This window comes from Elgaria multicarinata, chromosome 9 (genome assembly GCF_023053635.1).
Source record: "Elgaria multicarinata webbii isolate HBS135686 ecotype San Diego chromosome 9, rElgMul1.1.pri, whole genome shotgun sequence".
Lineage (NCBI taxonomy): Eukaryota > Metazoa > Chordata > Lepidosauria > Squamata > Anguidae > Elgaria > Elgaria multicarinata.
The window spans coordinates 45,436,248-45,448,902 of record NC_086179.1 but is presented as its reverse complement, the minus strand read 5'-3'; the positions used below and the strand labels follow the sequence as shown (position 1 = coordinate 45,448,902).

General features: G+C 39.1%; 1 protein-coding gene across 3 annotated transcripts in view; it reads right to left on the bottom strand.

The window, feature by feature from the left end:
• Positions 1-6,749, bottom strand: part of ATP2B1 (ATPase plasma membrane Ca2+ transporting 1) — a 56,332-nt gene extending 49,583 nt beyond the window's left edge. For all 3 annotated transcript variants that reach the window (XM_063133810.1, XM_063133811.1, XM_063133812.1), the window contains exon 1: positions 6,644-6,749. The gene's annotated coding sequence lies outside the window, so the exon portion shown is untranslated. The remainder of the gene's footprint in view (positions 1-6,643) is intronic.
• Positions 6,750-12,655: the final 5,906 nt, after the last annotated feature.

The window sequence follows — 12,655 nt, the reverse complement described above, 5'->3', positions numbered from 1 at the left end:
CAAGACCCTGCCGCATAGGCTTACAATCTTGCTGTTAAAATGCCTGGGAGAAGAGAAAAGTCTTGACCTGGCACCGAAAAGATAACAATGTTGGCGCCAGGCGAGCCTCATCGGGGAGATCATTCCACAGTCGGGGGGCAACCATTGAAAAGTCCCACTCCCTTGTTGCCATCCTCCGAGCTTCCCTCGGAGTAGGCACTCGGAGGAGGACCTTAGATGTTGAGCGCAGTGTACGGGTAGGTTCATGTCGGGAGAGGCGTTCCATCAGGTATTGTGATCCCAAGCCATGTAGGGCTTTATAGGTTAAAACTTTATAGGTTAAAATGCTCAAATTTCTAAATAAGGTTATTTAAGAAAGGAGATTTTAAGATTCAACTCCCATATCCCTTACAAATTATTTCACTATCACTACAATCAATTTTAATTTATTTGGATTTCAGCTTATTTATACAGATTAGGGTGACCATATGAAAAGGAGGACAGGGCTCCTGTATAGAAAAGGGAATTTCAGCAGGTGTCATTTGTATGCATGCAGCACCTGGTGAAATTCCCTCTTCATCACAATAGTTAAATTTGCATGAGCTATACTAGAGTTACCAGATACAAAAGAGGGCAGAGCTTCACAGTAACTGTTACGACAAAATGCGCGTTTATATGCCAGCAAAAGGGCCCTAAAGATGATTGAATTTGAGTTCTTGATACCAAGATAATATAGATTTAACAGCCAGCTCAGAAACCAGGTAGAAAAGTGACATAGCTATAGCAGTTCTTTGATAACAAGGAAGGCCAGAATAAGTAGTAACACTGGCAGTACTGCTCAAGAATAAGCATAAACCTAATCAATTAAAAGTCTAAGAATTAAAGGATCTATAGAATATGGATATTCCAGGCCAAATAATTTGGCAAGAACAACAGGACAGCCAATAAGACACCAATTGTACAGGATGCAATTTGAGACTGAAGAACTCCAAAATGCTACTGGGCAAATGAAGTGGTAGGAGAAGATGCAAAGTTCAGTAAAACAAAAAAAACAAAAACCTAGTTTGAGAAAAAAATATTTTTGTTGTGATTACCAAGGAAGAGGTTTTGGTGAAAAGTTAAATGGAAACATCAGCTTAAGGTGCTGCAGCAGGGAAGAGGCAAATCCAGTGTTGGGAATTATTTGGAAAGAAACTGAAAACCAGAAAGTACAATACCATAATAGATCCACAGCCACATTAAGAATATTGTGTATAGTTCTTAGCCTATTTGGGAGGGACAGCAAGAATGCAAAGAACATGGACAAATAAATGAGTTACATAACCACTCCAATGAACAAATCATGAAGAGACTGGTACAGTTTTATTTTAAGTGGCAGCTAAAGACTGTGGGATGTCTCATGAAAAAGATTTCTGAAATTGTAATAGTGCTGAGGACTCCCAATGAAATTGATGGGCAATAGATTCAGAACAGGAAAAAAGACTATTTCATGCAGTATATCTTTAAGCCAAGGATGAGCAACTCACGGTCCTACAGATGTTTTGGCCTACAACTCCCCTTGGTATGAGCTATGATGGTTAGGGGTGATGGGAGTTGTAGGGCAAAACAACTGAAGGGCCACAAGTTGTCCACTCCTGCTTTAGACAATGACTCCCTTGTTATGGCATTGGCCAGTTGTTTAGATGACTTTTTAAAGAAATAGACACATTCATGGAGGTGTGCAATGACCATTATTCTGAGGCAGTGTACATATAAGTCCGAGGAACGATGCAATGAAAGGCACTCTCCTACAAACTAAAAAGTTTTGTTTAGGTCAAATGCACCTTAACTAGAGCATGCTTTGACAAATGTTATAACATGATATGTTTTGAAGTCTTTGTTGCTTCATTGAAAGGATATGTGTGGCATAAAGGGACTTGCATTCCTTCCTAGTTACTAGTTCGCCCCACCCTGTCACTAAAATTTTTTTCCACCTCCCACTAGTACCATTTCAGCTTAGTTTGATGAGATGCCAGACAAATTATCTACAGTTAAACCATCAAGGCTGTGTAAACCATCAAGGCCTGGGTAAGTCTCCCACCAGTCCCTGATCCCATGTTCCCATGTGACCTTGATCTATAAAGCATGCCCTAGATCACATATAGACAACTTTTGGCCCACATAAGGCTCTTGGTTGCTCTCTGTGCAACTTGCAGGGTCTTAAGCTGCCCCACCCATATTTCCCACTATCTAGCTTATCAGCTATCAGCTAGGAAGTAGGGAACACATCACTGTTTACATACTGCTAATAGCAGCGATCTTAATTGGGGTCACTGGGGGAAGGCTTTAATCCTACCCTCATTCTAGCAATCCTGATGCAGTGATTGCATCAGGCACAATTGCAACCATCTGGCTTGGGATCAATGCAGAGATGGGAGAGGCTATAAACCCATCCCACACCAGTGATCGCATCCTCTGATGTTATCGGGCAGGGTTGAGTAGGCTTAAACCTTCCCATCTCTGCATCCTGAGATGTGCACACATTATGTGTACATGTGTGTGCTCCGACCCACCACCTGGCACTGTATGCAGCCCTTGGGAATGAAAAAGTTGCCCATCCCTGCCTAGATACTCATTACTCAGAGTACCTCATTTCTTGGTAAGTACTTCAAACTGCCTTAACCACAACAATAATTTATTAGGCTTCAGACAGTAGCTTAGGCCATAGAAACAAACAAACAAAAGTTCAGTTTACTAAAGCAGGTGGGATCTACTTATCTTACAAGGTCAGTGTACAGGAATTTCTCCTGTGCTCAGTTGGTGGTGGTAGGAAAAGCATTAGCATCCGTATGAGCTATAAAACTATTCTGTTGGAAGATATTTTAGTTCAGCTTGAAGCTGCCTTATGTTCTGTTTATAAATCCTTGATAGGAAGCGATGCGGAATGGAAAATTCTCTGGAAGTGGAAAATTTTCTGCAGAAAATCATAGCATTTCTAAAGATGTATTTCTTTGAAGTTAATTACAAACATAATGGATACAATGCTAATTAAACTGTGTTGTTTCAAAGTTGTAACTAGTCAAATCAATATTCCATGTATATATAATTAGCATTGCTCATTCTGTGTACTTATATTCAGTGCTTTCCTCTCCTAAAACATAACCAATGTAAGGGAAAGAGCGTATGCTATTGAGCTGCTATGCCTTTAAAGAAAATCAGAGCTTTACTTGCAAATTAGAATACCTCTATTTATGGTAAAAAATACTGAAGCCCACTGCAAATATTTCAGTTCAACTACTTCAGGGGTATTTTTTTTGGGGGGGGGGGGGAAGAAACCTTATATATGTAATATAATATGCTATATAAATTCTCACATGATGTACTTTGTTAAATACAAATCAAACATGCTAAAATCAGATCTTAATTTATAAGGGGCATCAGGAAATTTTCCAGGAGACCTGTATTACTGGCAGAAACAAACTAGGGTAACAAAGCACATTGGGTCCAGAGTTGTTGGCATTGATGAGCAGTTGTTTAAAAAAAAAGGTGGGGAGGGAAGAATACTGAAGTTGACGATGAGTGGCTCAGGACTATTTTCTCATATACACCCAAAATCCTAACACTGGGTGGGGATGCAGGAGAGAAGGATGAGATAAACTCAACATCACTTAAGTGACAATGCTACTGTCTCCCAAAATCATACATCTCAGGGCTGGGTTGACAGTGCATTATGACATCAGGAAAGAAACTAGTCAATTTACCTTAGTTGTGGGGCCAATACATCAGCTCTTGGAATTATTCTGATGCGAGTTATAGGAATTCATGTTCATTCAAGTCAGTGCTTCTCGTCTAACACTGGAGAGGAAGTTTGGAGAAGGAAAGAGGACACACAAAGGATGCTCAAGGCTTTGCCTTGCAGCCTACCTTAGTGCCGTGGCTTGGAATCCCAAAGGATATAGAAGGAAGGGGAAGGTTGTCTTAGAATAATCTAGAAGTTGTCTGTGAGCCCACTAGCACATCATGGTGGCACATCATGGCTAATTGGCATGCCACCACCATTTTCAATACGCAACTCCGATTGCAGGTTACATGCAAACCTCGACACTATGAGTTAATCATGGGTTAATGAGTTAATCATGGATTAAACAACCACAGTAAAGAACTAACTTAAGTTAATTGTGGGTTGTTTAATAGCGTCCAGATAAGCAGATCATGGAATAACCTGATTGGAGATTGCATATTCAAAATGATGGCAACATGCAACCCCAGAAAATCTTAGGTTAATTAATTAATGAGCAAATTAACCCACAATTTACTGCTGTTACATACAAATCGGGGATTATTATTATTATTATTATTATTATTATTATTATTAATTGCATTTATATCCCGCCTTTTTTTCCTTCAAGGAAACCAAGGGGGGCATACTGTCGTGTTCTTGCCTGTTCCCTCTGGCATTCACACGTGCTGGCAAGCTTACACGAGACACTCACTTCTTTTATTGAGGAAATCACACGGTAGACAAGCTTAATGGTTACAGAGTCTCCAAAACACACTTAAAGCTGAACGATGGTTAGGAAGCTTTAGGCAAAGGATTGGAGGTGTGTGTGTGAATAAGGTATGCTAATAATAGCTTTGAGCTTCTCCAGACACCGCATATGCTGGCTCCTCAAAGGGACATAGCCAATCTCCTAAAACAAAGTTCCAGGAAAGGTTGCTCTGAGCCACCAGAGCTGGGCAGAGAGATCCGTCACGAACTTGTCAGTCTCAGCCTACCACTACTGGGCTGACCGTTACCATGACTTCAGGAAAGGTTAAGCTTCAGGCCCAGCAGTCCCATCCTTCTGCTAAGGACTGGGAACTCCTTGCCATCTGAGTCTGGGCACAAACACAGAATCTACAGCATATGCAAGTCCACGTCTATGAAAAGCTTCACTACTTTTCATGGCACAGTTCTTAGATATCCAAAGTCTAAATAGCAAAGCATCCATGTGCAGAGTGCTTTCAAAGTCCCAAGCAGAGATAGAATCCAAAGCAAGAGGGAGGTCAAGTGTTGCGTTGAGAGATGAAACCTAGTAAAGCTTTTTCAGCTTTGCACCATCCTTTAAGGCCTATTCAAAGTCACTTAACAGACAGGTCCTCTGACCTGTAAACCATGCCCATGTGCCAAGAGGGCAAGATGTTACAACCCACTTCGAAGAGTGTCCCCACCTTTTCCAAAACACTCTGAAGTTCCCAAAGAACCAGCTACTTCAAAGCCGAAGCAAAAGAGTGAACCAGCTCCTCCCATGAGAACTGCTTACAAAGAACATCTGACATTCTCAAAGCATTTCCTAATAAATCTAACTACTACCTAGGTTAATATACAAAGCCTATACCTAACACATATATAATCCTCCACTCCATTTTATCCTCACAACAACAATCCTGTGAGGTAGGTTGGGCTAAGAGTCTGTGACTGGCTAAAAGTCACCCAGTGAGCTTCCATGGCCGAGTGGGGACTAGAACCCGGATCTCCTGACTCCCAGTCCAACACTTTAGCCACTACACCAGCTCTCTTAGTACTATCCTGTATTTTAACAATACCATATTTAAGATGCATATTTTTTCTACTAAATTAGGTCTCTTTTCATGTAGAAATAAAGTGTTTATGTCTTAAAAAGAATAATTAATTGCATTTCTAGTTCAGACATACGCATCAACAAGGCATATTTCCCTCAGTCCTGTAGTAGCTAACCATAATTCAAATCACTTTTACATTTGGTCAATACCGCTAACCAAGATCCTTGCCATATCAACATGCTGCAACTCAACCAACACAGATGTGGCAAGCTTTGTGTACCCAATATGAAGTTTAATAATATGATGTAGTGAGCTTAGAACCAATACACCATCACAACTAGATGAGAAGTTACAAGATTTCAAACACCCCCGAGTTTAACACCCACCCACCCAAAAAACAGCCTTTCAAGAGCTGAGCTACTCCACCAGTTCATTTCATAATTTAGGGTTTGACACTCAGCTACACAGTATTAACATCCAGCTCCAGAAAAGGTTCCCAAAGTATCTTAGGAAAGCCTACACTTAAATACAATTAGCTCAAAAAACTGCACAGATCTGTGAACCATCACATTGCAACTGACATGGGGGGTGGGATTAACAGAGTGCTCCTGTGTAGTTTAAATGTTATACTCAGACAAATTCAAAACTTCATTTGGAAATGTTTGTATATTATTTAACACATGGCAACGCAATAGCACATACTTCCCTTACATTAGATTTTAAGAAAAAAATGAAGGCACTGGAAACAAACATACATTTTCAAGAGTTGTGTGTATAAATGTGCTCTTCCCTGGAATAGTCACTCAAAAAAGTTAATTACAACTCTGCCTTTTCCAGAAAAAAAATTCCAATGCATATCACTGAAAAAAACCATTTATGCACCTCTCCTCTCAAAAACTCTTTCACAGCATCTCCATACAGGAGATATATTGTCTGATAGGAAAGATGTTGTCAGGCCATTTATTTGTTTACAAATTAGCACCATGGGGACACATACTAATATTTTTTGTAGACTTATTTGCAAGGCTGAACAAGAACATGCTATGGGGAAACGCCTTTAAATGCATGTAGATTCTACGAACAGCTATTTGCTGCAATATTTCCAGTTCTAATGCCTACTTACCCAAGAATTCTCCATTAAGCTAGTCATAATAGTTTGCCACTCATCTGAAGTAGTAATAATTCCTTCCAAGCAAGTGACTTGACAGATTCACCAGTAGGGTTGGGTCACAGGCCATCTGTCAAATAGTGTCAATTGACCACAGTCAAATAACGTCAGATATTCCATGAAATCAAGAACACCCTTGTCTGACAACTACTTTAAATACTGATTACAATGTCAATAAGTGGCATGAGTGAAGACTATTCAACCCTGCAGGAGTCATTAAGAAATATAACCAAGCTTTTTCTATTGGGAATATACTATAACTGCATATATCTGTGGACAAAATACGAACATAACATTCATAAAGAAGCAGAAAACAGTGCTTAGGAGTCAGGACCACCACTGAGTTGACAGGCTTGTTGTAGGGATGATGGGTGTCTAATCTAGCATGGCGTTGATAAAGTTTCTAGGTGGGTCTGGCTCCTCTAGGTTCACCCTACCCGGTGCCTATTTATACTTCCCTGTGCCTGTTTGCATTCTCTTTCCCTCCTCATTGTTTACTACAACTTTATTAGATTGTAAGCCTATGCGGCAGGGTCTTGCTTTTTACTGTGTTATCTGTACAGCACCATGTACATTGATGGTGCTATATAAATAAATAAATAAATAAATAAATAAATAATAATAATAAAGTGCTTTTTTAAAAAACTCAATTGACCATGTTTTTCACTGCTCAAGTGCCAACAGTAGCCACTACTCAATGGTCCAGTTCAACCATCATATCTTGATGAAATATGCCCAAACATAAACAACCAGGAACTCCTGCCTTCAATGTGCTTAATGCAGCGCAGACTTAACCACAACCATAGTTTCCTGTTTTGTCCGAACAGGGCAACTACAATTACCAGTTTGGAACAAGTTGGGATCATAAGCCAACTTGAAATGGTATTTAGCCATTGCATGCATTTGGCATTTCAAATGGAAATGTTATTGGAGCGGTGCAACAGGACTATTGTCTTCCAAAGTCTGTTTGGATAAGATGGGAAAATGGGAACTTGTAAGCATATGTTAAGCAAAATGAACAGCATCTGCTAATGGCACTTCATGTACTCCTAGAAACAAGAATCAAAGTCATCGGAATTGGGAATGTTCTAACACTCTAAGAGGCCCATCTGGGAGTAGAATTTAACTGTTGTGATAGTCTGCACAGTGAGCCACAATCAGGCTTGAAGGATTAGATTTTTTTTTTATCGATAAGTGGACATAAATGTTGATCTTACAGCACAAGGCTTTCTAAACAATTTTCATCGGTTAAGATGTGGAAGAGAACAAGTGCTGTCACACAGCACTGGTTCTCCCAGCTCCATTGAAAAATCATACCATAGTTAGCAGAATGGGACAACCTAACACTTCATCTCATTTTGAATACAGCTTCTCTATTAGGCTTTTGCTAATACATGTTCTTGGTTGAGATACCTTTAGCTATATTCCCAAAGCATGATCAAAATTTAAGCTCATTAATATTTCATATCTTTGTGAATATATGCCAGTTATCAGGTTCTGAAAAAACAGTAGGAGGTAGCACAGATATCTTCTAGGATGCTTTTGTATCAGCAAAAGGATTTATTTTTTAGGTCGGGGAAAGAGAGTGGTCTTCACCAAGTGCATGAAGAGGATGTGCTTAGAAATGAATCCAACCTACAGTGTATGAAAATCATGAGTCCTCCAGCCAAAACATAAGCTATGGCTAGACCTACCGGGTCTAGCGCGATGGAGGAGGGAGGATCTCACGATACGATTATCGCGAGATTTCCCCCTTGTCTACACATGGCGTGCAACATCCTAGGAGAAAGAGAACGTCGCACCTGTCATTTTTTTTAAAGGAGACGGAGCGCACGCACGAGTGCTTGAGAGAAAAACAGTAAGGTGTTTTTTTTAAAAAAAATCCCTTCTCCCCCCACCCCACCCCCAATGGGCACAGATCTCCTGAGGAGCTCTGTGCCACTGCCCCGTGCCCAGCTCTCGGCACAGGGCAGTGACTCACGAGGAGCCGGAACAACCCACGACGCCCACCCACATGTTCCGCAGTCTCGGGATCATCCCTAGACCGCAGAAAAAACGCAAAAAAAGGGCAGGCCAATATCCCAGGGGAATGGAGGGATCATCCCTCCCTGTTTCCGGGATCCCCTGTGCGTCATGTGAATGCACAGGGATGATTCCGGGGCGATCCCCAGGATATTGGCTGGTCTAGCTATACCCATAGTTACAATGACCCAAGGTTTCATTTAATTAATAGTGCAGTAGGCAGTTACATAAAGTTGGCAACTGCATAAAGTTGTACACTTGTAACCTTAATCTCTAGCATATGTACATCTTGCACAGATGTAATTAAAGGCATTTAGCCATAGTAATAAAAGTATCAGCCTTTAGGACTGCTTCCACCAAGTGCTCAGATGCATTCTGTCTGCTCTAGCCTATAGACTGACTGGTGAAAATTAACTAGCGGTAGATTTAGGACATATAAAAGGAATGTACTATTCTGCACAATGCTAGAGATGTCAAGACCAGAAAAAAAATGAGAATACAACACAAGTTTTCTTTGTTGTTTATTTAAAAAATGTGGAGAAAATGAACAACTTGGGATAAAGAAATATTATCCTTTAGAATAATGAATAAAATATTTAAGATAAGGTCTTTACTCCCCAAAAATGATTTCTAAAAATATAGTAGGACGACTTATGCAAGACTAAATATGTAAATTTTCTGGTAATTTTGAAATCATGGAGGGGGAAATAAATATATATATATATATATATATATATATATATATATATTTCACTATTAAGATTAGTAGCAAAATTATTTCTTCAAGTCCTTATTAAAATTATCGCCCTAATGCAACTTTTCCTGATGGACATTTAGGGTCGTAATCTAATGGGGTCTTAGGACTGTTCAGAATCCTCTCTCCGAGTTCAGAAACAGCGCTCTGACCTCAAAAGGTGTGTCAGAGATCCGATCCCCTTCCCCCTCCCTGCCAACATGGAAAAAAACTGGCTAATAAAGTTCCCAGTTAGACCTCACCATTAGGAAATACTGCCTTAGGTATACAATCTTTAACATCTCTCAGCAAAGGAAACTCTCTATACTAAAAGGAACTCAATAGCCTGGTTCCTGTGATGTGAGCATTGGCTCGACATCACCGCTAGAAACAACCTTTGAAAATGAATAAAATTAAGATGTTTATTAAGGAAAACTATTTAAAATTGGAAATAAAATGTCACTTCAAATAACAGGTTGGGATTGCTTAAAGGTTCCTAAATTAAATATGCTCGGTTACCATTCTAAATAGGTAGGGGTATCCTCCTCAGCTAAATAGCTTTCCTTTCAGACCATATTGTCCTAAATTCCACCTCAACCAATTCCTTAAACAGGAACACTCCAGCTTTTGTCTGCCTCTAGCTCTATCTGCTTCTTCTTGCTTCTAGGATGATTCAGATATTTCAGCGACTATTTGCTGAAGTTTCCCCTGGTCAGACATAAAACAGGAACCAAAAATGTATTGTGTATTGGTTTGGTCATAACATTATCATGTTTGGTATATTAAAATTTAAAGTATAGCTTATTTAGACAATAATTATGAATTTCCTGAGTTTACTTTCAAATGTTTTTAATTTTAATTATAATTTTATGAGCAAAAGTTATACATAATACATTTCATGTTCCTAAAGTAAAGAAGTGACTTCAGATCTGTAAAAAACATTTGAAAATAAGTATTATATATTACTCTATTTCTCCAAATTCTAATTTCCCCCCAGAAAATGGGGCGGGGAGGCGGGGCAGGCTGGATGGACTTTTTTCCCATGGCTTCATAGTTTTTGGAAAGTTTACATTTCTACAAAATGCATAACTTATGAATGTGTTGCCACAAGATATGGGAATTGTCACTAGCTCAGACAGCTTTAAAAGGGCATGAAAATGAAGGGCAAGCTATACCTATTGGCCTGAATAGTTAAACAGAACTTCATTTCAGAAACAGAATGCTCCTGAATGCTAGGTAACATCATCCAATGCTGGGAATATTGGGAGAAGAATAATTGTCATGCATCCCAAAAGCTTCTTGATAACTGCAAGGAAAAGGATTATGGACAGTATGGACCTTTGGTCTGATCCACTGGGTTTCCTTGTATGTTATTATACACAAGAAAGGAATCAACATGGCTTCTGCTGAACAGTCATGCCTCACTAATGTTTTAGAATTTCAAGTACATTACATAACTTAGGAGAGTATCAACAAGAAGTTATGAGTTAGTGAGGAAGCATAATTTACTTTAATTTTCCTAAGGCAACTTAACTGCCATTGGACGTCCTCTGATAGATCAGTGGTTAAGAAGACAGGGAGACCTAGTTTCACCTGAAATAAGCTGTGTCCCAAAGGGATCTGTAATCTTATGAATAATAATAATAATAATAATAATAATAATAATAATAATAATAATAATTTATTTATTTATTTGTTACTCGCCTCTCCCTCTGGATCGAGATGGGGTACAACACAAATAAAAACACCATAAAATACATAGAACTAATTCAAATGTTTAAAACCAGTGAATCATTAAAAGCAGCTAATTCAGCAGGGACAACTATCATCTGCAAACTTGACTATTTTAGATTCTTATCTTTCTGACTTATATCTAAAGCACACAAGAGAACAAATTTAATAATACAAAACGCACAACTGAAACTAGAAAGTAGAGACTTCAACATGTGGAGTGATGATGCTGGGACAAAAATTAATAAACAGTCATAGGATTTAAATTTTGTAAAGCCACCCAAGAAAGATGTTAGGGTGATCAGAGGAAGAACTCTGCAGAGGCTGCAACTGTAAAAATTACAATTCAGTGGTCATTAAAAGGGATAAAAAATATGTACGATGCCATTATATAAATTTATGATGCAGCCACATTTATTATGTCACTGAACAGTAAGAGTCATTCCTTCTCAAATATTATATTAAAAAAGAAAGCATCTAAAATTAAGAAAGAAGAAAGGCTTTAGATCAGTGGTTCCCAAACTTTTTCAGGTCACCGCCCCCTTGGTTCCACAAACTCATGCCCAGCACCCCCTACCCTACACTATAAAAATCATTATTCAGAATAGCAGCTTTCAACGACCCACTAAGGAAGATAATAACAATAAAATTCAAAACAGTAACAATTAATTGAATGCTTTATTCAAAATCCAATTGGTGTGCCCCGCCATGCTGGTTGAAAACAGAGGCATTCGCTCTCTTTTCCCTCCCACGGCAAGCTTGGGGCAGGTGCTTCCCATTTAGAGGGGATTCTAGGAGTTGAAGGACTTTTTTCTGTCTAAACATGCATAAAATTGTGCCTTTATCATGTCACACTAGCATGAATACAGGAATCAAATAGGATTTCCTTCTTCATGGAACACACTTACTTAGGAGTAAGCACCATTTTGTTATAGGAAAAGATAATGTATTTTAATTAAAATTTAAAAATAATTATCTGCCACCTGGTACAGAGTTTTCCTATGGAAAACCTGGCTGGGACGTGAAGTTGAGGGGCACTAATTTTACTATACTTATTGTCTTTAAATATGGTTAAATATCCCACAGTTACCTTGCTATTCTATTTCTACAATTCATTTTCTCCTGTCTTTTCTTCATCCTCTCTTCATTTTCAGGCTGAATCCTATGCACATTTACCTCAGAGTAAGTTCTATTGATCTCAGTGGGCTTACTTCTGAGTAGACATACTTAGGATTGTGCTAGGGGTTGGACACCCTGAAATAAGCAAGGGCAGATAGGAATTGTTTCAGCAAGCATTCTGGAAAAAGGTGCTGCTGAATCTTCTTTAGCCAGGAAGGACCTGGGGAATTGCAATTCTCTCTCCCTCCCCCTTTTCTTTTCTCTCCCAATCCTATTGTAATCCAGATTTTTTGGGTGGTGGGAACACACACAGAGACACACAGCATTTCTCTCTCTCTCTCTCCCCAACCCCCCCTCCCCCA